Source organism: Salvelinus alpinus, chromosome 1, assembly GCF_045679555.1.
Source record: "Salvelinus alpinus chromosome 1, SLU_Salpinus.1, whole genome shotgun sequence".
NCBI classification, from domain to species: Eukaryota; Metazoa; Chordata; class Actinopteri; order Salmoniformes; family Salmonidae; genus Salvelinus; species Salvelinus alpinus.
The window spans coordinates 64,619,385-64,644,232 of record NC_092086.1 but is presented as its reverse complement, the minus strand read 5'-3'; the positions used below and the strand labels follow the sequence as shown (position 1 = coordinate 64,644,232).

Here is a 24,848-nt window from a genome sequence, read left to right as displayed (position 1 = left end):
TGATCCAGAGGAGGAATGGGAGAAGGTCATGTGGTCTGATGAGACAAAAATAGAGCTTTTTGGTCTAACTCCACTCGCCGTGTTTGGAGGAAGAAGAAGTATGAGTACAACCCCAAGAACACCATCCCAACCGTGAAGCATGGAGGTGGAAACATCATTCTTTGGGGATGCTTTTCTGCAAAGGGGACAGGACGACTGCACCGTATTGAGGGGAGGATGGATGGGGCCATGTATCGCGAGATCTTGGCCAACAACCTCCTTCCCTCAGTAAGAGCATTGAAGATGGGTCGTGGCTGGGTCTTCCAGCATGACAACGACACGAAGCACACAGCCATGGCAACTAAGGAGTGGCTCCGTAAGAAGCATCTCAAGGTCCTGGAGTGGCCTAGCCAGTCTCCAGACCTGAACCCAATAGAAAATCTTTGGAGGGAGCTGAAACTCCGTATTGCCCAGCGACAGCCCCGAAACCTGAAGGATCTGGAGAAGATCTGTGAGGAGTGGGACAAAATCCCTTCTGCAGTGTGTGCAAACCTAGTCAAGAACTACAGGAAACGTATGATCTCTGTAATTGCAAACAAAGGTTTCTGTACCAAATATTAAGTTCTGCTTTTCTGATGTATCAAATACTTATGTCATGCAATAAAATGCAAATTAATTACTTAAAAATCATACAATGTGATTTTCTGGATTTTTGTTACAGACCTCTACATGCTTTGTAAGTAGGAAAACCTGCAAAATCGGCAGTGTATCAAATACTTGTTCTCCCCACTGTATATATATATATATATATTTATACATGTATGTGTATTTGTATGTATGTATATGTATGTGTATATTTGGGACGGCAGGTAGCCTAGTGGTTAGAGCATTGGACTAATAACCGAAAGGTTGCAAGATCAAATCCCAGAGCTGACAAGGTAAAAATCTGTCGTTCTGCCCCTGAACAAGGCAGTTATCCCACTGTTCCTAGGCCGTCATTGAAAATAAGAATTTGTTCTTAACTCTCTTGCTTAGTTAAATAAAGGTTTGTTTAAAAAAAAATATATATATATATACAGTGCCCTGCAAAAGTATTCATCCCCCTTGGTGGTTTTCCTATTTTGTTGCATTACAACCTGTAATTTAACTTGATTTTAATTTGGATTTCATGTAATGGACATACACAAAATAGTCCAAATTGGTGAAGTGAAATGAAAAAAATAACTTATTTCCAAAAATAAAAAAATTAATTAAACAGAAAAGTGGTGCGTGCATATGTATTCACCCCCTTTGCTATGAAGAATAAGAGCACCTCCTCCCAGCTGCCCAATGCACTTAGGCTTGGAAACACTGTCACCACTGATAAATCTACGATAATTGAGAATTTCAATAAGCATTTTTCTATGGCTGGCCATGCTTTCCACCTGGCTAAATCTAGAACCGGCTTCCTATTTCATAACAAAGCCTCCTTCACTCATGCTGCCAAACATACCCTCGTAAAACTGACTATCCTACCGATCCTTTACTTCGGCGATGTCATTTACAAAATATCCTCCAACACTCTACTCAGCAAACTGGACGTAGTCTATCACAGTGCCATCCGTTTTGTCACCAAAGCCCCATATACTACCCACCACTGCGACCTGTATACTCTCGCTGGCTGGCCCTCGCTACATATTTGTCGCCAAACCCACTGGCTCCAGGTCATCTATAAGTCTTTGCTAGGTAAAGCCCCGCCTTATCTCAGCTCACTGGTCACCATAGCAACACCCACCCTATTTCACTGGCCATCCACAAAGCCAATGCCTCCTTTGGCTGCCTTTCCTTCCAGTTCTCTGCTGCCAATGACTGGATGAATTGCAAAAATCACTGAAGCTGGAGACTTATATCTCTCTCACTAACTTTAAGCATCAGATGTCAGAGCAGCTTACCGATCACTGCACCTGTACACAGCCCATCTGTAAATAACCCACCCAACTACCTCATGCCCATATTGTTATTATTATTTTTTTGTTACTTTTGCACCCCAGTATCTCTACTTGCACATCATCATCTGCACATCTATCACTCCAGTGTTAATGCTAAATTGTCATTATTTCGCCACTATGGCCTATTTATTGCCTTACCTCCCTAATCTTACAACATTTGCACACACTGTATATTGGTTTTTCTATTGTGTTATTGACTGTACGTTTGTTTATCCATGTGTAACTCTGTGTTGTTGTTTTTGTTGCACTGCTTTGCTTTATCTTGGCCAGGTAGCAGTTTTAATGAGAACTTGTTCGCAACTGGCCTACCTGCCTAAATAAAGGTGAAAAAAATGAAAAAATAAAAGATGAAGCCCCTAAATAAGATATGGTGCAACCAATTACCTTCAGAAGTCACATAATTAGTTAAATAAAGTCCACCTGTGAGCAATCTAAGTGTCACATGATCTCAGTATATATACACCTGTTCTGAAAGGCCCCAGAGTCTTCAACATCACTAAGCAATGGGCACCACCAAGCAAGCAGCACCATGAAGACCAAGAAGCTCTCCAAGCAGGTCAGGGATAAAGTTGTGGAGAAGTACAGATCAGGGTTGGGTTATAAAAAAATATCAGAAACTTTTGAACATCCCACAGAGCACTATTAAATCCATTATTAAAAAACTCAAGTACCAGGCAAGGAGGGCATTAATCAGAGGCAACAAAGAGACCAAAGATAACCCTGAAGGAGCTGCAAAGCTCCACGGTGGAGATTGGAGTTTCTGTCCATAGGACCACTTTAAGCCGTACACTCCACAGAGCTGGGCTTTACAGAAGAGTAGCCAGAAAAAAAGCAATTTCATAAAGAAAAAAATAAGCAAACACTTTTGGTGTTCGCCAAAAGGCATGTGGGAGACTCCCCAAACATATGGAAGAAGGTACTCTGGTCAGATGAGACTAAAATGTAGCTTTTTGTCCATCAAGGAGAACGCTATGTCTGGTGCAAACCTCTCATCACCCCGAGAATACCATCCCCACAGTGAAGCATGGTGTCAGCATCATGCTGTGGGGATGTTTTTCATCGGCAGGGACTGGGAATCTGGTCAGAATTGAAGGAATGATGTATGGCGCTAAATACAGGGAAATGCTTGAGGGAAACCTGTTTCAGTCTTCCAGAGATTTGAGACTGGGACAGAGGTTCACCTTCCAGCAGGACAATGACCCTAAGCATACTGCTAAAGCAACACTTGAGTGGTTTAAGGGAAAACATTTAAATGTCTTGGAGTGGCCTAGTCAAAGCCCAGAACTCAATCCAATTGAGAATCTGTGGTATGACTTAAAGATTGCTGTACACCAGCGGAACCCATCCAACTTGAAGGAGCTGGAGTAGTTTTGCCTTGAAGAATGGGCAAAAATCCCAGTGGCTCGATGTGCCAAGCTTATAGAGACATACCCCAAGAGATTTGCAGCTGTAATTGCTGCAAAAGGTGGCTCTACAAAGTATTGACTTTGGGGGGGTGAATAGTTTTCAGTTTTTTTTGTCTTATTTCTTGTTTGTTTCACAATTTAAAAAAATTGCATCTTCAAAGTGGTAGGCATGTTGTGTAAATCAAATGATACAAACCCCCCAAAAATCTATTCGAATTCCAGGTTGTAAGGCAACAAAATAGGAAAAATGCCAAGGGGGATGAATACTTTTGCAAGCCACTGTATATATTTACCCAATAATATATGAGGGATTGGAAATTATGCAAAACAATTACATTGATGGAGGCTACAATCTATCCACAATGTTAAAGCTGTAAACAAGGTCCAAGACCAAGGCCAGTCACACAGGACTTTCGCACGCTCCCCGGCGGAGGTCTATTATTACGTAGCTAGCTAATCACACAGGTAAGGTTCTTTAATGTAATAGAAGCCCCAGAATCTATGTATCGTGTCTGCCGCCATCACAAGCAGTCACTCATGAGCCTGATAATGTGAACAACACATAGCTAATGTGCTTATACTTGTAGCTATTTGTTTAGCTAGCTACTTGCTTGTTTGTCATTGCATAGTTAGCTAATGGTTGCACTATCGAACCTGCTAGCAAGCTAGTAGCTATTTGTGCTATCATTCTTTTTTTTCAGAGGGGTGGGGGGGTGGGGGTTACAGGTACAAAAACAATCAAAGAAATGCATACAAAGAAAACCAACCCATTCCCCACCTCAGTCACCATCCACCCGACCACATCCTCCCTCCCCACCTGGAAACCACTTTTCCCAACCCGTCTTCCACCATTCGACTTGCACCATTAATTCTCGCTGTCGATAATTCTAATGTTATAACTTCTAATTGTAACTGTATCCACTGGTTAAATGGGAGAGAGTGGGTTGGTTGCCATCTTAAGAGACAAAAACATTTTCCCCAGAAGTGCTGCCTACCAGCCGTAATCTTCTCTGATTGATTGAGAGATTGAAGGGGCTATCAACGTTAAGTAACATAATAGATGCAAAGCATTGAATATTTACATTCATGCAAATCAAAAGTAATTTTGTAACTTTGCCGCAGAAACATTTAAGGGCACTCCCACATCCTATGAAGGAATGTGCCTACCGGATTTAGGGGACGCCGTGAAACTTTTCCTTGGTGTTAAAAACAGTCTGGGAACAAACTTGAAATGTTGATGGTTTGGATTACGGGATTCCAAGTTCATATTTTTCCATATTCTGTTCCAGTTAAAGGGTTGTTCGGATTCAATTAGTACTATGGACAGTACTTTTTTAATATAAACTTTCCAAAATGTGTTTATACATATTATAGAGATCAGTCCTTTCGGGAGTCCGGATAATTTATTTTTTAAATCCCATCATTGGATGATTGGGTAGTTGGGTTTCCCAAGGGACTCCATAGCCAGCATAGCTGTCCAAAATTGTAAATATAGAAAAAAAGAGTTGCCTGGTAATGTGTATGTATCATTCAAATCTTGGAATGTTATAAAATCGTTACTGTCCATGATATCGGTAAGGAGTCCACATTTGGACGATTGGGGTGATGCAAAAGGCCGGCCTCCAGATCGCAAGGCATTATTGTGAAATATTGGAGTATGGGCATGCAATTTTGATTCCCAGTTACATTGTTTTTCAATGTTTCTCCAAATAGAGATTGTGTGAGCAATAATAGGACCAAAGCATAGTTTACATTGTTTAAGGGATATATCAGTGAAGACCACCTCCTCCAGGGCAATAGGAGACACCATATTTCTCTTCGTACTCAGCCAGGGGCAGAATAATCATGTCTAAACCAATTTAGAATGGGGCAAAATGCTATTGCCTGGAGATACAACTTAAAGTTTGGTACGGAAAGTCTTCCTACGTCTTTCCCTCTTTGTAAATTTGATAATTTTTATCCTGGATCGTTTACCTTGCCATATACAGTAAAAGTTCTTATTTTTGGATTTTTTTTATTTTTATAACTATAGCTAAGACTAGGATTGGACATGACTCAAGTTTGGGCTTGCGTTTGTGGAGGCCGGCAAGACAGATCCAAAGAATGTCTCCAATGTCATATAAAAAAAATGTAGCAGACAGTTGAAAACAAATTGAACGTTTTCACAATTTGTTTCCAATGGTGGGTGGTGGGGGGGCACCTATCTTGAGCTGCACACCCACCTTTGAATTTTTTTAGGGGCATCTTCAATAACACCTTTTGCAATATGTAAATGTTAACTTTGAAGAAGATCATTGTGTGAGTGTTTAATCTATGAAGAATCAAGAATCACATCCAAAAACTGAGACTGATATTTCAGGCTACTGTAGCTGTCAAATGCTCACATGCCTCAACTGACTCCAACCCATAAACAGGTTGTAAGCAATATGCTTGCATGTTAGTGCAGTAGCAATAGCATGCATGCTGCTTGCTGTCTTGACAGCAGTTGTTTCAATACCACAGTTTCCACTTCCTGGTGACTGATGTGGCAAAGTAGGAGTCTGTGAACTATGTTTACAGGTCAAAGAAGAAAATGAGTAGGTGACTGTGTAGATCATGAAGATCTTTACATCTGCTGGAAAAAAGTAGTAATGCTTTTATGCAATACAACTGACAAAACAATAGGCCTAACGGGTAAAGCAAAGTTCACTATTTCTTTTAACCCCTTTTCCATCCATTCTTTGCTTTCACAGTTGTCACCTTGCTGGCCCTGCATTTGCCTTTGGGGAGCACAACACTTTTATCAGAACCCAATTCTTCCCCACACTGGACAACACAAACATGGTGCACTTCTTCAACTATGTTCGCTGTGCTGTGGCCACTACTCTGGCACTAGGGGCTGCCAACGAGAGAACAGAACCCACCTCATATCTGCAGGGTTGGGGTGTAACTGATAGGGTTGGGGTGCAGGGTTGGGGTGTTACGTTAAAGGCAAAAATATTGTAATCAGATTACAGATACTTAAAAAAAAATATGATGATTACTTGTTGATTACTTTTAAATTCAGATGTTTGCAAAAAAATACATTATGGTACCTTACTGTTTTCACAATGACATTCAATTCAGCACTGAAAAAAAGCAGAAGTTTAAGTTGGTTCCACCTAAGCGAATCTGACCACAAGTGAGAGACCACTATGATGACACACCAAATGTGTTTGATGGATCGTTTTTGTCTTCTCCTAATGCATAAGGGGAAAGTAATCAAAAAATAACTGAAAGTAATCTAGAAATTACATTACTGATTACAAGGTAACTAGTAACTGTAACCAATTACATTTAGAAAGTATCCTACTCAAACCTGCATATGTTTTCTCAGGTATTCTCACTCACTGATTCTAAAACCATGGTTTTTGGGCCACTTTCTCTCCACTCAATACTTTTGAGGTGAGGTTTGTTATATGGCTTGTGTTGAGAGTGTTCTTGTTTTCTCAGAACTAATCTACCCGCTGGCTTGTCACTGGGTCTGGGACCAGCAAGGCATCGTCAGTCAATCCTCTGCCTCCTACCCATCACAGGTGTGAACCAGTCACATACCATACTCAAATTCAGGATTTAGGTATGTATTATAAGCAGAGAGAGTATCTCGTATTGACCCACATTTCTGTCCAGTACTATGCAGACTATATCAGTGTGATCTTGCTGGGTTATGCAGCTGCAGCCATCTCACTGCGGGCTATAGGATCATGGACTTGATGCTGGAGTCCCAATTTCAAAGGCCATCGGAAAGTATTCAGACCCCTTTGACAGCCTTATCCTAAAGTGTTTTAAATTGTTTTCCTCTCATCAATCTACAAATCAATCAACAAACAATACCCCATAATGACAAAGCAAAAACAGGTCTAGATTTCTCTCACATTTATAAAAAAAATAATAATAATAATAAATCAATTTACATAAGTATTCAGACCCTTTACGCAGTACTTTGTTGAAGCACCTTTGGCAGCAATTACAGCCTCAAGTCTTTTGGGGTATGACGCTACAGGCTTCGCACACCTGTATTTGGGGAGTTTCTCCCATTCTTCTCTGCAGATACTTACAAGCTCTGTCAAGTTGGATGGGGAGCATCGCTGCACAGCTATTTTCAGGTCTCTCCAGAGATGTTTGATCAGGTTCAAGTCCGGGCTCTGGTTGGGCCACTCAAGCACATTGAGACTTGTCCTGAAGCCACTAATGCGTTGTCTTGGCTGTGTGCTCAGGGTCATTGTCCTGTTGGAAGAAGAACCTTCACCTCAGTCTGAGCGCTCTGGATAAGGTTTTCATCAAGGATCTCTCTGTACTTTGCTTCGTTCGTCTTTCCCTCGAACCTGACTAGTCTCCCAGTCCCTTCCGCTGAAAAACATCCCCACAGCAGGATGCTGCCACCACCATGCTTCACCGTAGGGATAGTGCCAGGTTTCCTCCAGACGTGATGCTTGAAATTCAGGCCAAAGATTCAATCTTGGTTTCATCAGACCAGAGAATCTTGTTTCTCATAATACAGAACACCCTCAGTCTAATTATAACAAGTGCGCTGAGAGTCGGGAAGCAAGTTCAGGGAGTGAGTGTTTTAATAAATAAAGGAACACAAAACACAAACAATGCACCGACATGAAAACAGAGTCAATAACACCTGAGGAAAGAACCAAGGGGAGTGACACATATAGGGAAGTTAATCAAGGAGGTGATTGAGTCCAGGTGAGTGTCATGAGGCGCAGGTGCACGAGACGATGGTGACAGGTGTGCAGGATAATCAGCAGCCTGATGACCTAGAGGCCGGAGAGGGAGTATAGTGACACTAATAGAATACTACAGACAGCAAAGTTTTCTTTGTGATCAAATACATGTCTTTAGGTAATTTTGTCTTTGTTTGAGGAAACAAATCCTAAGAATCCTATCATGTCAGCGATTTCATCATTCTCCTCGAAGAGATCCTCCTCTGCTTTAAGAATCTTTTCTTTCTGCTTCTCCTTCTTGTAAACTTTTGCTTTCTCCTCCTGGGAAAAGAAGTAGCAGGGATACATCAAATCAAATTGTATTTGTCACATGCCCCGAATACAACCTTAGCAAAATGCTTGCTTACAAGCCCTTAATATAGGGGGTGCTGTTTTCACTTTGGGAAAAAATCGTGCCCAAATTAAACGGCATCGTACTCTATTCTAGATCATACAATATGCATATTATTATTACTATTGGATAGAAAACACTCTGAAGTTTCTAAAACTGTTTGAATTATATCTGTGAGTAAAACAGAACTCATTTGGCAGCAAACTTCCAGACAGGAAGTGAAAATTCTGAAAAAGGGGCTCTGTGTCAGGGCCTGCCTATTCAACTGGCTTATATTTATGGATCTGTATGCACTTCATACGCCTTCCACTAGATGTCAACAGGCAGTAGAAGGTTGAATGGGGTGTCTAGCTTGATGTGAGGCCGAATGAGAGCTTTTGGAGTGACAGGTCTGCTCTTTTGTCAGTTTTCAACGGCGCACAGGGGAACTCCACATTGTCTTCTGAAATGCGTTCGGTTTACACGACGAAATGCTCCGGCTCTGATCTTATTGGATACATATGAGAAAAACATCATAAAGTAGGATTTTTCAACCGAGTTTGACCAGTTTATTCAACGTTTATTGGGACTTTTGGAATTTTTCGTTCCAGGCGCAAACATTTCTTGGACACGTGAGCTCCACATGGCTAGCCAAAGTTGCTAATTCGACAGAAGAAATGGACATTCTAAAACCAAACAACGATTTATTCTGGAACTAGGACTCCTTGCACAACATTCTGATGGAAGAACATCAAAAGTAAGAGAATATTTATGATGTTATTTCGTATTTTTGTATTTTATGTTGGCTCCAACAAGGCGGAGAATTGTAGGGCGCTGTCTCACAATATTGCATGCTGTATGTTGTACTAAAGTTATTTAAAAAACTCTAACACAGCGGTTGCATTAAGAACCAGTGTATCTTTCATTTGCTGTACAACATGTATCTTTTAGTAAAGTTTATGATGAGTTCTTTGGTTAGATTAGGTGACTGTCCAAAATATCTCCGGACATTTTGGTGCTATTTGTGACGATGGCTGCGTTGTAAAACCCAGATTTGTAGCTCTAAATATGCACATTTTCAAACAAAACATAAATGTATTGTATAACATGATGTTATAAGACTGTCATCTGATGGAATTGTTCAAGGTTAGTGATTAATTTTATCTCTATTTGTGGGTTTTGTGAAAGCTACCTATGCGGTGGAAACATGGTGAAAACATGGCGTTGTGTGTTTGGCTATTGTGGTGAGCTAATATAAATACATATTGTGTTTTCGCTGTAAAACATTTAAAAAATTGTAAATGATGGCTGGATTCACAAGATGTTTATCTTTCATATGCTGTATTGGACTTGTGATTTCATGAAATTATATTATATGATATCCCTGTCCCGTTAGGCTAGGCTATGCTAGTCAGCTTTTTTGATGAGGAGGATCCCGGATCCGGGAGGGTGACTCGTTAGAGGTTTTAACCAACAATGCAGATTTAAGAAAAATAAGTGTTAAAGTATTTACTAAAATAAACAGAAGTAAAAAATAAATAAAATATGAAAATAAAAATAAATAAATAATAATAATTAAAGAGTGACAATAAAATAACAGTAACGAGGCGATATACAGGGGGTACCGGTACAGAGTCACTGTGTTGGGGCACAGGTTAGTCGAGGTAATTGAGGTAATATGTACATGTAGGTAGAGGTAAAGTGATAATGAACAGAGAGTAGCAGCAACGTAAAAATGGGAGGGAGGGGGGGGGGGGGGGGGGGGTCAATGGAAATAGTCCGGATAGACATTTGATTAGCTGTTCAAGAGTCCTATGGCTTGGGGGTAGAAGCTGTTAACCTCTTGACGCTATGGGTCAGATATATATATATTTTTAAATAACGTTCCCAAGGTAAATGGACTATTTCTCAGGTCCAGATCGTAGATTATGCATATAATTTACAGATTAGGATAGAAAACACTCCAAAGTTTCCAAAACGGTCAAAATATTGTCTGTGAGTATAACAAAACTGATTCTGCAGGCGAAAACCTGAGGAAATCTAACCCGGACGTGATTTTTTTAAATTTTTAATCTGTGTTTCATTGCCAGTCTTTCTTCCATTTAAAGGGGTATCAACCAGATTCCTTTTCCAATGGCTTCCTCAGGCTGTGACCAGGCTTTAGACATAGTTTCAGGCTTTTATTTTGAAAAATGAGTGAGATTTTTCAAAACTAGTCAGGTGTCCTTTGATTAGTTCCTGCGCGAGAGAGGGGTAGCTCTCCATTTTCTTTCTCTCTTTTATTGAATAGGTTACGGTCCGGTTGAAATATTATCGATTATGTTTGTTAAAAACAACCTGAGGATTGATTATAAAAAACATTTGACATGTTTCTACGAACATTACGGATAATTTTGGGAATTTTCGTCGAACGGAACGAGGCTTTGGTTTTCTGAACATAACGCGCAACCCAAATGGCATTTTTTTGTTATAAAAGTAATATTTATCGAACAAAAATAACATTTATTGTGTAACTGGGAGTCTCGTGAGTGCAAACATCCGAAGATTATCAAAGGTAAGCGATTAATTTTATTGCTTTTCTGACTTTCGTGACCATGCTAATTTGGGGCTAGCTGTTCTAGCATTGATTGATACACTCACAAAAGCTTGGATTGCTTTCGCTGCAAAGCATATTTTCAAAATCTGCCACGATAGGTGAATTAACAACAAGCTAAGCTATGTTTTGGTATATTTCACTTGTGATTGCATGATTATAAATATTTTTAGTAATATTTTGTGCCCTGCAATTCGGCGGTTGTTTAGGAAAATGATCCCGCTAAAGGGATCCGTAGCACAGAGAAGTTAAGAAGCCTTTTGGACCTAGACTTGGCGCTCCGGTACCGCGCGGTAGCAGAGAGAACAGTCTATGACAAGGCAGGTGGAGTCTTTGGCAATTCTTAGGGCCTTCCTCTGACACCGCCTGGTATAAAGGTCCTGGATGGCAGGAAGCTTGGTCCCAGTGATGTACTGGGCCGTACGCACTACCCTCTGTGGCGCCTTGCAGGCGGAGGCCAAGTAGTTGCCATACCAGGCGGTGATGCAACCAGTCAGGATGCTCTCAATGGTGCAGCTGTATAACTTTTTTGAGGATCTGAGGACCCCATGCCAAATCTTTTCAGTCTCCTGATGGGGAATAGACGTTGCCATTCCCTCTTCACGACTGTCTTGGTGTGTTTGGACCATGAACTTGAAGCTCTGAACCTGCGCCACTACAGCCCCGTTGATGAGAATGGGGGCGAGCTCCTTTTCCTGTAGTCCATGATCATCTCCTCTGTCTTGATCACATTGAGGGAGAGGTTGTTGGCCTGGCACCACACTGCCAGGTCTCTGACCTCCTCCCTTATAGGCTGTCTCACCGTTGTCAGTGATCAGGCCTACCACTGTTGTGTCGTTGGCAAACTTAATGATGGTGTTGGAGTCGTGCCTGGCCATGCAGTCATGGGTGAACAGAGAGTACAGGAGGGGACTGTGCACACGCCCCTGAGGGCCCTCCTTGTTGAAGATCAGCATGGCAGATGTGTTCTTACCTACCCTTACCACCTGGGGGCGACCCGTCAGGAAGCCCAGGATTCAGTTGCGGAGGGAGGTGTTCAGTCCCAGGGTCCGTAGCTTAGTGATGAGCTTTGAGGGTACTATGGTGTTGAAAGCTGAGCTGTAGTCAATGAACAGCATTCTCAAGTAAGTGTTCCTTTTGACCAGTTGGGAAAGGGCAGTGTGAAGTGCATTCATGACACGCAAGTTAAAATACCAAAACCAACTGTGAATCAACAATATTAATTTTGGGACAGGTCGAAACACACATGAAACATTCATGGACATTTATCTAGCTTGCTGCTGCTAGCTAATTTGTCTTGATGGATAAACATTGGGTTGTTATTTCACCTGAAATGCACATTGTAATTTTTTTTGCTGGATCTTTGTAGAATTTTGACCCATTTTGAGTCATACAAATATCATGTGTTCTCTACTCCGACAATTAATCCACAGATAAAAGGGGAAACCTAGTTCGATTTTCGTTTTCTTTGATTAATCTCTACTCGTTCCTCGTCCTTCTTCTTCTTTTGTGGATTTTATATGGCGGTTGGCAACCAAGTTTAAGGTGCATTATCGCCACAATCTCACAGGTTTAAAATCACATTTCAAGAAGAGAAATTGCAGAAATAGGTGGGGTTTATGACTGTGTGGATGTCGTAACTAGTGACGACCCAAAAAGAACAATGAGCCGGAAGCATCCAGTTGGCATTCCTACACACAACCAAATATGGTCGATGAGAGGAAGCCCAGTGGCCGGAGGTAGGAGAAGATGGAGCGAGAATGGATTTTGGCCGATGTTCTGATAATTATCTCATCGATTCAACATGCTCATCTCAATACAGTTTTCTGTTTCCAAAACTAGAATCTGTTACAAACAGTGGACTAAGTTTTGTAGAATTTCCCCTTTACCAAAGTTGTAATAATGGTGTTGTTTAGAAGGAGTGCCAGGGCAAATTAAGTTAATGCACATGAGCACTTCACAGAAAAGGCGTTCCCTAATGGGAATATGCAAATATATGCTAGAATGCACCAACAGGATCTCGCTAGCTCTAGCTTGGCTCTGCCCATCTCCTTGCTTGTTCTGCCACTATGATTCATTTGCTCCCATTAGAAACGACAGTTTCTGGTCTATCTTTGGTTAGTTATAGAAATCTTTGACCAATTGGACTGTAGTGTGCACCTCGTTCATCTTTCAATCACCTATGTAGGTTAGTAGGATCTTACAAACAAAGGAGCAGATGGGAGAGGCGGGACTTGCAGCACTTTAGGCATCTAAAATACATAGAACCAAGTTCTATTTTAGGGCCTGGCAATGCAGACGCCCTTTGTTGCACGCGAGCAGTTTGGATTAAATGATTGAACAACATGTATGTACATTTAATTTGCAATGCTGGGGCACGCAACCCAGCAGGTTAAGTCAGCATGTTAGACATACCAGCAATTACATTTATTTCCTGACCTGAACTAATAGACATTACATCCATTTGGACTGACACAGAGTAAGCTTATTCTAGCCCCATCACTGACCTCTTCTCAAAGCTCTTTCATCCGCTCTTCAAAATAATACTCCTTCTGCTTCTCCTCAATCTTCTTATTGTTAGCTTCAAATCGTTTCTTCACCCCGGTCCAATGAGGAGCGCTCTATGCGTATGGACATTCCCAGATTCCTCCGGTCTGTGAGGAGAAAGAAGATGAGAGGAGAGAATACAAATTATTACCGAATTAGCCATCTACTCAGCCCTTCTAATGTGCACTAAACAAAAATATAAACCCAACATGTAAAGTGTTGGTCCCATGTTTCATGAGCTGAAATAAAATACACCAGAAATGTTCCATATGCACAAAAATCTTATTTCTCTCAAATTTTGTGCACAAATTTGTTTACATTGCATTTATTTCAACCTAAACCCTTATAAATAAGCAGAAAAGCCTTATTCTGTGGGGTTTATCAGCGGTTGGCATCCAATGTTAAGGTGCATTACCGCCACCTAAATCGTACCTGCCAGCCCCATTTGTCTTAAAAAATAAAAACGGTTGGAAACTACTGTATAACTACTGATGTTCTACTTAAAACTTCTTGTCAATAGGGGGGCGCTGTTTTCACTTTGGAAAAAATCGTGCCCAATTTAAACGGCCTCATACTCTATTCTAGATCATACAATATGCATATTATTATTACTATTGGATAGAAAACACTCTCAAGTTTCTAAAACTGTTTGAATTATATCTGTGAGTAAAACAGAACTGATTTTGCAGCAAACTTCCAGACAGGAAGTGAAAAATCTGAAAACGAGGCTCTGTTTCAGGGCCTGCCTATTCAATTGCCTTATATTTATCGATATGCATGCACTTCATACGCCTTCCACTAGATGTCAACAGGCAGTGGAAGGTGGAATGGGGTCTCTAGCTTGATCTGAGGTCGAACAAGATCTTTTGGAGTGACAGGTCAGCCATTTTGTCAGTTTTCCAAGGCGCGCGAAGGAGCTCCACATTGTCTTCTGAAAAGCGGTCGGTATACACGGCGAATATCTCCGGCTCTGATTTTATTTGATACATTTGATAATAACATCATAAAGTAGGTTTTTTCAACCGAGTTTTATCAGTTTATTCAACGTTTATTGGGACTTTTGGAGTTTTTTCTTTGCGCCAAGAGAGGATGGGAATGTTAGTAACCTTGGCTAGCATTGTGGCGCGAATTCGACAGAAGAAATGGACATTCTAAAACCAAACAACGATTTATTCTGGACCAAGGACTCCTTGTACAACATTCTGATGGAAGCTCAGCAAAAGTAAGAAAAAATGTATGATGTTATTTCGTATTTCTGTGTAAAATATTGACTTCTATTCTCCGCCGTGTTGGTGAGTGCTGTCTCACAATAACGCAAGCTGTATGTTATGGTAAAGTTATTTTAAAAAATCTAACACAGCGGTTGCATTAAGAACCAGTGTATCTTTCATTTGCCATACCACAAGTATTTTTATGTAAAGTTCTTTGGTCAGATTAGGTGAGTGTCCAAAATATCTCCGGACATTCTGGGAAAATGTTGCTACATATTCACAATGTATAACCACGATTGCAGCGCTAAATATGCAAATTTTCGAACAAAACATAAGTGTATTGTATAACATGATGTTATAAGACTGTCATCTGATGAAGTTGTCCAAATGTTAGTGATTAATTTGATATCTTTTGCTGGTTTTTGCGAAAGCTACCTTTGCGGTGAATAAATGCGTTTGTGTGTTTGGCTATTGTGGTAAGCTAATATAATTCTACATTGTGTTTTCGCTGTAAAACACTTAAAAAATTTGAAATATTGTCTGGATTCACAAGATGTTTATCTTTCATTTGCTGTACACCATGTATTTTTCATAAATGTTTTATGATGAGTATTTATGTATTTCACGTTGCTCTCTGTAATTATTCTGGCTGCTTCGGTGCTATTTGTGATGGTAGCTGCAATGTAAAACTATGATTTATACCTCAAATATGCACATTTTTCGAACAAAACATAAATGTATTGTATAACATGTTATAAGACTGTCATCTGATGAAGTTGTTTCTTGGTTAGTGACTAATTAAATCTCTATTTTGTCGGTTTTGTGAAAGCTACCTATGCGGTGGAAACATGGTGAAAATATGCGGTTGTGTGTTTGGCTATTGTGGTTAGCTAATAGAAATACATAGTGTTTTCGCTGTAAAACATTTTAAAAATCGGAAATGATGGCTGGATTCACAAGATGTTTATCTTTCATTTGCTGTATTGGACTTGTGATTTCATGAAAATTATATTATATGATATCCCTGTCCCGTTAGGCTAGGCTATGCTAGTCAGCTTTTTTGATGAGGAGGATCCCGGATCCGGGATGGATAAACTTTTTATACTCAATTCCTCTATCCCCTTCTCTCATACCACTTCTCAACCTCTCTCGCTCTCTCTCCCTCCCTCTCATATTGTCCACACTATATTAACACAAAAGTTTGAAATTCCTGGCAATAACCACACTTTGAGGTGTTCAGCCGGCTGTGTCCTAGAGAAAATGGGCTCCTCTTTCCTGTCCCTTCCTGCCATCCTCCCCTCTCCAACTTTCCTTTGTATTTGGTAGAGATGCCTACCCTTATTATGCCTGCATCACCACTGTCCATATGAGGCTCTTAGCCTCTGCCTTACTCATGGGCACCTCAATGTCCACCTCCCCACCGTTAACCTTTACAGCCCCGGCGTTCCGCTAGCGGAACTCCTCCCACATTCCACTGAAAAGGCAGAGCGCGAAATTCAAAAGATATTTTTTAGAAATATTTAACTTTCACACATTAACAAGTCCAATACAGCAAATGAAAGATACACATCTTGTGAATCCAGTCAACATGTCCGATTTTTAAAATGTTTTACAGCGAAAACACCACATATATTTATGTTAGCTCATCACCAAATACAAAAAAGGACAGACATTTTTCACAGCACAGGTAGCATGCACGAAACCAACCAAACTAACCAAGAACCAACCAAACTAACCAAGAAACAACGTCATCAGATGACAGTCCTATAACATGTTACACAATAAATCTGTTTTGTTTGAAAAATGTGCATATTTGAGGTATAAATCAGTTTTACATTGCTGCTACCATCACAGCTACCGTCAGATATAGCACCGAAGCAGCCAGAGTAATTATAGAGACCAACGTGAAATACCTAAATACTCATCATAAAACATTTCTGAAAAATCGATGGTGTACAGCAAATTAAAGACAAACATCTTGTGAATCCAGCCAATATTTCAGATTTTTTAAGTGTTTTACAGCGAAAACACAATATAGCATTATATTAGCTTACTACAATAGCCTACCACACAACCGCATTCATTCATCAAGGCACGTTAGCGATAGCAATAGGCACGTTAGCATTAGCGAATAAACCAGCAAAATATATTAATTTTCACTAACCTTCATAAACCTTCCTCAGATGACAGTCCTATAACATCACGTTATACATACACTTATGTTTTGTTCGAAAATGTGCATATTTAGAGCTGAAATCAGTGGTTATCCATTATGCTAACGTAGCATCTTTTTCCCAGAATGTGCGGATATTTCTATTAGACTCTCACCTATTCTGACCAAATAGCTATTCATAAACATTACAAAAAAATACATGTTGTATAGGAAACGATAGATTCATTAGTTCTTAATGCAATCGCAGTGTTAGAATTCTAAAAATATCTTCATTACGACATAAGGCTTACGTTATGGCTAGAGATGCCCAAAACATGGGCGCAAAACTACTAGTACACAGTTCGACAGATATATGTAATAGCATCACAAAATGTGTCCTACTTTTGGTGATCTTCCATCAGAATGTTGTACAAGGGGTCCTTTGTCCAGAACCGTCTTTGTTTGGTATCAGAACGTCGTTTTTCCCTCTTGAATTAGCAAGCACACTGCCCAAGTGGCGCGAAGCTATCCTTCCTGAACATATGCAGACAAAGCAACACGCCTAACGTCCCGAAAAAATGTCAATAATCTAATAAAACTATATTGAAAAAACATACTTTACGATGATATTGTGACAAATGTATCAAATAAAATCAAAGCCGGAGATAGTATTCGCCTATAACGACAGCTTTTCAAAAGGCAATTACAGGTCCCTCCACGCGCCTTCCAGAAAACCGAAAATGGAGGACACGTCATTCCAAGAGGATTCATTCCATCTCAGACCAAGATAATCAACTCATTTCTTCTCTCACTTCCTCTTGACATCTAGGGGAAGGTGTATGACGTGCACGTATAGTCATACGTATCATGCCCATTTATAGGCAGGTCCTTGAACAGAACATCGAATTCAGTCTTTCCACTTCCTGGTCAGAAAGTGTGCTGCCAAATGAGTTCTGTTTTACCCACAGACAAAATTGAAACGGTTTTAGAAACTAGAGAGTGTTTTCTATCCAATAGTAATAATAATATGCATATTGTACGAGCAAGAATTGAGTACGAGGCCGTTTAAATTGGGCACGAATTTCCCCCAAAGTGAAAACAGCGCCCTCTGTCCTCAACAGGTTTTAAGGGACTGCATTGCCAGAACAGCTGCCTCATTTCCCTCCACCCCCACATGAGCTTGGACTCAAGTAAATATAGCCTGTATACCCATCTGTCATACCCAGCCATGGGTAAGGAGTATCTCATATAACAGGTCTGATATATAACAGGTTTAAAAAAATAAATATTTAACCTTTATTTAGCTAGGCAAGTCAGTTAAGAACAAATTCTTATTTACAATGACAGCCTACCGGGGAACAGTGGGTTAATTGGCTTGTTCAGGGGCAGAACAACAGATTTTTACCTTGTCAGCTCAGGGATTCGATGCAGCAACCTTTCAGTTACTGGCCCAACGCTCAAACCACTAGGCTACCTGCATCCCCTATAACTACACTGTTTGGCTTGACTTCCTCCACCCACTGCAATGCCAACAGTACAGCTATCGGCTCTGCTGTGTAAACAGCGAAGTGATCTGTAATGCATTTCCTGACTGCCACCCCACTTTCCTGAACAACAAAGGCTAACCCGGTCCAAACTGCCCTTGGGTCTTCTGATTAATCTGTATATGTCGGCATAAAATCCTGATATTCAGTATACAGCCATCTTTTAAATAACTTGAATAGATCAACCCTCACCCTGTCTTTCCTTAATCTCTCCAACATTTGTAGATCAACTACTGGAGTAGGGAGTAGCCATGGTGGACTCACAGGGATAGGTAACATGGGGTTACACTCCCTGTCATACAGTCCCATCTGCCTCGCCTCGGTATTACGCACCCATCCAAAGCTTGTATTCTGACCACGTTCATGTTCCCAACATGCCTGTTACAAACACCCCTTTCATGGGGTGAGACATGCCATGTCCCTGTAAGTTAACCCAATAGTTAACCCAACCCTTTCTAGTGATGTCCTGGCTGCCAAACCATACACTATAGTTCCATAGTCTATTACAGATAGGATCAAAGCAACATACAGTTGAAGTCGGAAGTTTACATACACTTAGGTTGGAGTCATTAAAACTCATTTTTCAACCACTCCACACATTTATTGTTAACAAACTATAGTTTTGGTAAGTCGGTTAGGACATCTACTTTGTGCATGACACAAGTCATTTTTCCAACAATTGTTTACAGACAGATTATTTCACTTATAATTCACTGTATCACAATTCCAGTGGGTCAGAAGTTTACATACACTAAGTTGACTGTGCCTTCAAACAGCTTGGAAAATTCCAGAGAATGGCTTTAGAAGCTTCTGATAGGCTAATTGACATAATTTGAGTCAATTGGAGGTGTACATGTGGATGTATTTCTAGGCCGACCTTCAAACTCAGTGCCTATTTGCTTGACATCATTGGCAAATCAAAAGAAATCAGCCAAGACCTCAGAAAAAAATTGTAGACCTCCACAAATCTGGTTCGTCTTTGGGAGCAATTTCCAAACGCCTGAAGGTACCACGTTCATCTGTACAAACAATAGTACACAAGTATAAACACCATGGGACCATAAGGCCATCAAACCGTCTCCTAGAGATGAACGTACTTTGGTGCGAAAAGTGCAAATCAATCCCAGAACAACAGCAAAGGACCTTGTGAAGATGCTGGAGGAAACAGGTACAAAAGTATCTATATCCACAGTAAAACGAGTCCTATGTCGACATAAACTGAAAGGCTGCTCAGCAAGGAAGAAGCCACTGCTCCAAAACCGCCATAAAAAACAGACTATGGTTTGCAACTGCACGTGGGGACAAGATTGCACTATTTGGAGAAATGTAATCTGGTCTAATGAAACAAAAATAGAACTGTTTGGCCATAATGACCATCGTTATGTTTGGAGGAAAAAGGGGAGGCTTGCAAGCCGAAGAACACCATCCCAACCGTGAAGCACGGGGGTGGCAGCATCATGTTGTGGGGGTGCTTTGCTGCAGGAGGGACTGGTGCACTTCACAAAATAGATGGCATCATGAGGCAGGAAAATTATGCGGATATGTTGAAGCAACATCTCAAGACATCAGTCAGGAAGTTAAAGCTTGGTCGCAAATGGGTCTTCCAAATGGACAATGACCCCAAGCATATTTCCAAAGTTGTGGCAAAATGGCTTAAGGACAACATAGTCAAGGTATTGGAGTGGCCATCACAAAGCCCTGACCTCAATCCTATAGAAAATTTGTGGGCAGAACTGAAAAAGCGTGTGCGAGCAAGGAGGCCTACAAAACTGACTCAGTTACACCAGCTCTGTCAGGAGGAATGGGCCAAAATTCACTCAATTTATTGTGGGAAGCTTGTGGAAGGCTACACTAAACGTTTGTTCTAACTTAAACAATTTAAAGGCAATGCTACCAAATACTAATTGAGTGTATGTAAACTTCTGACCCACTGGGAATGTGATGAAAGAAATAAAAGCTGAAATAAATCATTCTCTCTACTATTATTCTGACATTACACATTCTTAAAATAAAGTGGTGATCCTAATTGACCTAAAACAGGGATTTTTTTACTAGGATTAAATGTCAGGAATTGTGAAAAACTGAGTTCAAATGTATTTGGCTAAGGTATATGTAAACTTCTGACTTCAACTGTACATGGTCCTCAGTGAGGAACGCCCAGTCCCGCACTCCATCCCTGTCAAACAGCGCATCACATTTATAACTTTTTTACATTTTCCCATCACTCTCTCCATGTTTTCTGCCGAGGCCAGCTTAGTATCAATGTACACCCCAAGGAACTTGAAGAACCCCACCACCACAATGTCTCCCATACCCCACCACCCCAATGTCTCCCATAGGATGGCGTCGACAGAGAGGGCTGCCACGCTTCTTCTAGTCCTTAGGAAACTTTGCATTATGTATTATTATGTATTATGTATTATTTCTTACATTGTTAGCCCAGAAAATCTTAAGTGTTATTACATACAGCCTGGAATAACTATTAGATATCAGAGCGACTTCAACTTACCACCATTAGGACCCGGAATACGACTTTCCCGAAGCTGATCCTTTGTCCGAACTTCCCAGGGCATTTGAGCTGATTCCAGAGGCTGAGCCAATACAACGCCGCCAGAGAAGAGGTAGACGGAGCGGTCTTCTGGTCAGACTTCGGAGGCGCCAACACCCCCCACCGCTTCCGAGTATATTACTCGCTAATATCCAGTCTCTAGATAACAAGGTAGACGGAATTAGGGCAAGTGTTGCTTTCCAGAGAGACATCAGGGATTGCAAAACACTGTTTCACGGATATGCTGTCGGAGTCGATATAGCCACCTGGATTCTCTGACCTAGAATTTCTCACACTCAAATGCCGACCGTATATTCTCCCAAGATAATTATCCTCGGTTATTGTCACAGCCGTGTATATGCCCCCTCAAGCCGATACCACGACGGCCCTCAAGGAACTTCACTGGACTTTATGAAAATTGGAAACCATATATCATGAGGCTGCATTTATTGTAGCTGGGTATTTTAGCAAAGCAAATTTGAGAACAAGGCTACCTGAATTCTATCAGCATATTGACTGTAGTACTCGTGCTGGCAAAACTCTGGATCACTGCTAATCTAACTTCCGCGATGCATACAAGGCCCTCCCCCACCCTCCTTTTGGCAAATCTGACCATGACTCAATTTTGCTCCTCCCTTCCTATAGACAGAAACTCAAACAGGATGTACCCGTGTTAATAACTATTCAACGCTGGTCTGACTAATCGGAATCCATGCTTCAAGATTGTTTTGATCACGCGGACTGGGACATGTTCTGGGTAGCCTCAGAGAATAATATCGACGTATTCGCTGATTCGGTGAGTGAGTTTATAAGGAAGTGGATAGGAGATGTTGTACCCACTGTGACTATTAAAACCTACCCTAACAAGAAACCATGGATAGATGGCGGCATTCGCGCAAAACTGAAAGCGCAAACCACCGCATTTAACCATGGAAAAGTGACTGGGATTATGTCCAAATACAAACAGTGTAGTTATTCCCTTCACAAGGCAATCAAACAAGCAAAATGTCAGTATAGAGACAAAGTGGAGTCGCAATTCAACGGCTCAGACACGAGACGTATGTGGCAGGGTCTACAGATAATCACGTACTACAAAAGGAAAACCAGCCACTTATGGACACCGACGTCTTGCTTCCAGACAAACTAAACACCTTCTTCGCCCGCTTTGAGGATAATACAGTGCCACCGATGCGGCCGCTACCAAGGTGCACTCAACGCATTATTTCCTGTCCAGCACATCAGGATGCTTCCCTTTCATTCTCTCTCTCCCCCTCTGCCCATCCTCAAGCAGATTAGCCGAGCTACGCACTTGGACAAATGCTTTTGCCATCATCTCTGCCTTCTTCTTTTGTTACTCTTGTTACTGCCATATCCTCCACACTCATCAACACTGGATAATCCCACATTCAAAAGAGTATCTCATGATAAGCTGTAGACCACAATATCTACCTAGAGAATTTATCTGTATTTTTCGAAGCTGTTTATATACCACCACAGACTGAGGCTGGCAATAAGATAGCATTGAATGAGCTGTATTCAGCCATAAGCAAAGAAGAAAACTCTCACCCAGAGGTGGCGCTCCTAGTAGACGGGGACTTTAATGAAGGGAAACTTAAATCAGTTTTATCAAATTTCTATCAGCATGTTAAATGTGCAACCAGAAGAAAGAAAAAAAAAACTCTGGACCACCTTTACTCCACACACAGAGACACATACAAAGTTCTCCCTCGCCCTCCATTTGGCAAATCTGACCATAATTATATCCTCCTGATTCCTGCTTACAAGCAAAAATTAAAGCAGGAAGCACCAGTGACTAGATCAATGAAAAAGTGGTCAGATGAAGCAGATGCTAAACTACAGGACTGTTTTGCTAGCACAGACTGGAATATGTTCCGGGATTCCTCCGATGGCATTGAAGAGTACACCACATCAGTCACTGGCTTCATCAATAAGTGCATTGATGATGTCGTACCCCACAGTGACCGGAAGTACATACCAACCAGAAGCCATGGATTACAGGCAACAACCGCACTGAGCTAAAGGCTATAGCTGCCGCTTTCAAGGAGTGGGACTAACCCGGAAGCTTATAAGAAATCCCGCTATGCCCTCCGATGAACCATCAAACAGGCAAAGCGTCAATACAGGACTAGGATCGAATCGTACTACACCGGCTCTGCCGCTCGTCGGATGTGGCAGGGCTTGCAAACCATTACAGACTACAAAGGGAAACACAGTCGAGAGCTGCCCAGTGACACGAGCCTGCCAGACGAGCTAAACTACTTCTTTGCTCACTTCAAGAGAAAAAAACACTGAAACATGCATGAGAAAACCAGCTGTTCCAGAAGACTGTGTGATCACACTCTCCGCAGCTTTAAACAGGTCAACATTCACAAGGCCGCAGGGCCAGACGGATTACCAGGACGTGTACTGAGAGCATGCGCTGACCAACTGGAAGTCTCTTCACTGACATTTTCAACCTCTCCCTGTCTGAGTCTGTAATACCAACATGTTTTAAGTAGACCACCATAGCACTCAAGTCTGTAGCCATGAAGTGCTTTGAAAGGCTGGTCATGGCTCACATCAACACCATTATCCCAGAAACTCCAGACCCACTCCAATTTGCATACCGCACCAACAGATCCACAGATGATGCAATCTCTATTGCACTCCACACTAGCCTTTCCCACCTGGACAAAAGGAACACCTATGTGAGAATGGTATTCATTGACTACAGCTCAGCGTTCAACACCATAGTGCCCTCAAATCACATCAATAAGCTAAGGACCCTGGGACTAAACACCTCCCTCTGCAACTGGATCCTGGACTCCCTGACGGGTCGACCCCAGGTGGTAAGGGTAGGTAACAACATCCGCCACGCTGACCCTCAACACAGGGGCCCCTCAGGGGTGCATGCTCAGTCCCCTTCTGTACTCCCTGTTCACCCATGACTGCACGGCCAGGCACGACTCCAACACCATCATTAAGTTTGCCAATGACACAACAGTGGTAGGCCTGATCACCGACAACAACAAGACAGCCTATAGGGAGGAGGTCAGAGTCCTGGCCGTATGGTGCCAGGACAACAACCTCTCCCTCAATGTGATCAAGACAAAGGAGATGGTTGTGGACTAGAGGAAAAAGAGGACCGAGCACGCCCCCATTCTCATCGACAGGACTGCAGTGGAGCAGATTGAGAGCTTTAAATTCCTTGTTGTCCACATCACCAACAAACTAACATGGTCCAAGCACACCAAGACAGTCGTGAGGAGGGCACGACAAGACCTATTTCCTCTCAGGAGACTGAAAAGATTTGGCATGGGTCCTTAGATCCTCAAAAGGTTCTACAGATGCACCATCGAGAGCATCCTGACTGTTTGCATCACTGCATGGTATGGCAACTGCTCGGCCTCCGACCGCAAGGCACTACAGAGGGTAGTGCGAACGGCCCAGTACATCACTGGGGCCAAGCTTCCTGCCATCCAGTGCTAATACTCACAGGCACTTCGGGCTCCCGAGTGACGCAGGGGTCTAAGGCACTGCATCTCTACAGACCATGGTTTGATTCCAGGCTGTATCACAACCGGCCGTGATTGGGAGTCCCATAGGGCGGCGCACAATTGTCTCAGCGTGGTTAGGGTTTGGCTGGGGTAGGCCGTCATTGTAAATTAGAATCTGTTCTTAACTGACTTGCCTAGTTAAATAAAGGTTAAATAAAAAACGCCACCCCTTTAGTCCACTGCGGAGTGCCCGGTTAAGATAAAGCAGTATGAAGTGGCAAGGGTCAGGGCTATACAGCAGGTTTCCTACACGGAGGCATGT

General features: G+C 41.7%; 1 long non-coding RNA gene across 1 annotated transcript; it reads right to left on the bottom strand.

Moving 5' to 3' along the window:
* Positions 1 to 7,937: 7,937 nt before the first annotated feature.
* On the bottom strand, positions 7,938 to 21,188 carry LOC139583251 (uncharacterized). The gene is made up of 3 exons (XR_011676518.1): positions 20,991 to 21,188; positions 13,535 to 13,681; positions 7,938 to 8,385 (listed from the first exon to the last, which is right to left on the bottom strand). It is a non-coding gene; the product is annotated as an uncharacterized lncRNA (long non-coding RNA).
* Between the last annotated feature and the right edge of the window lie 3,660 nt (positions 21,189 to 24,848).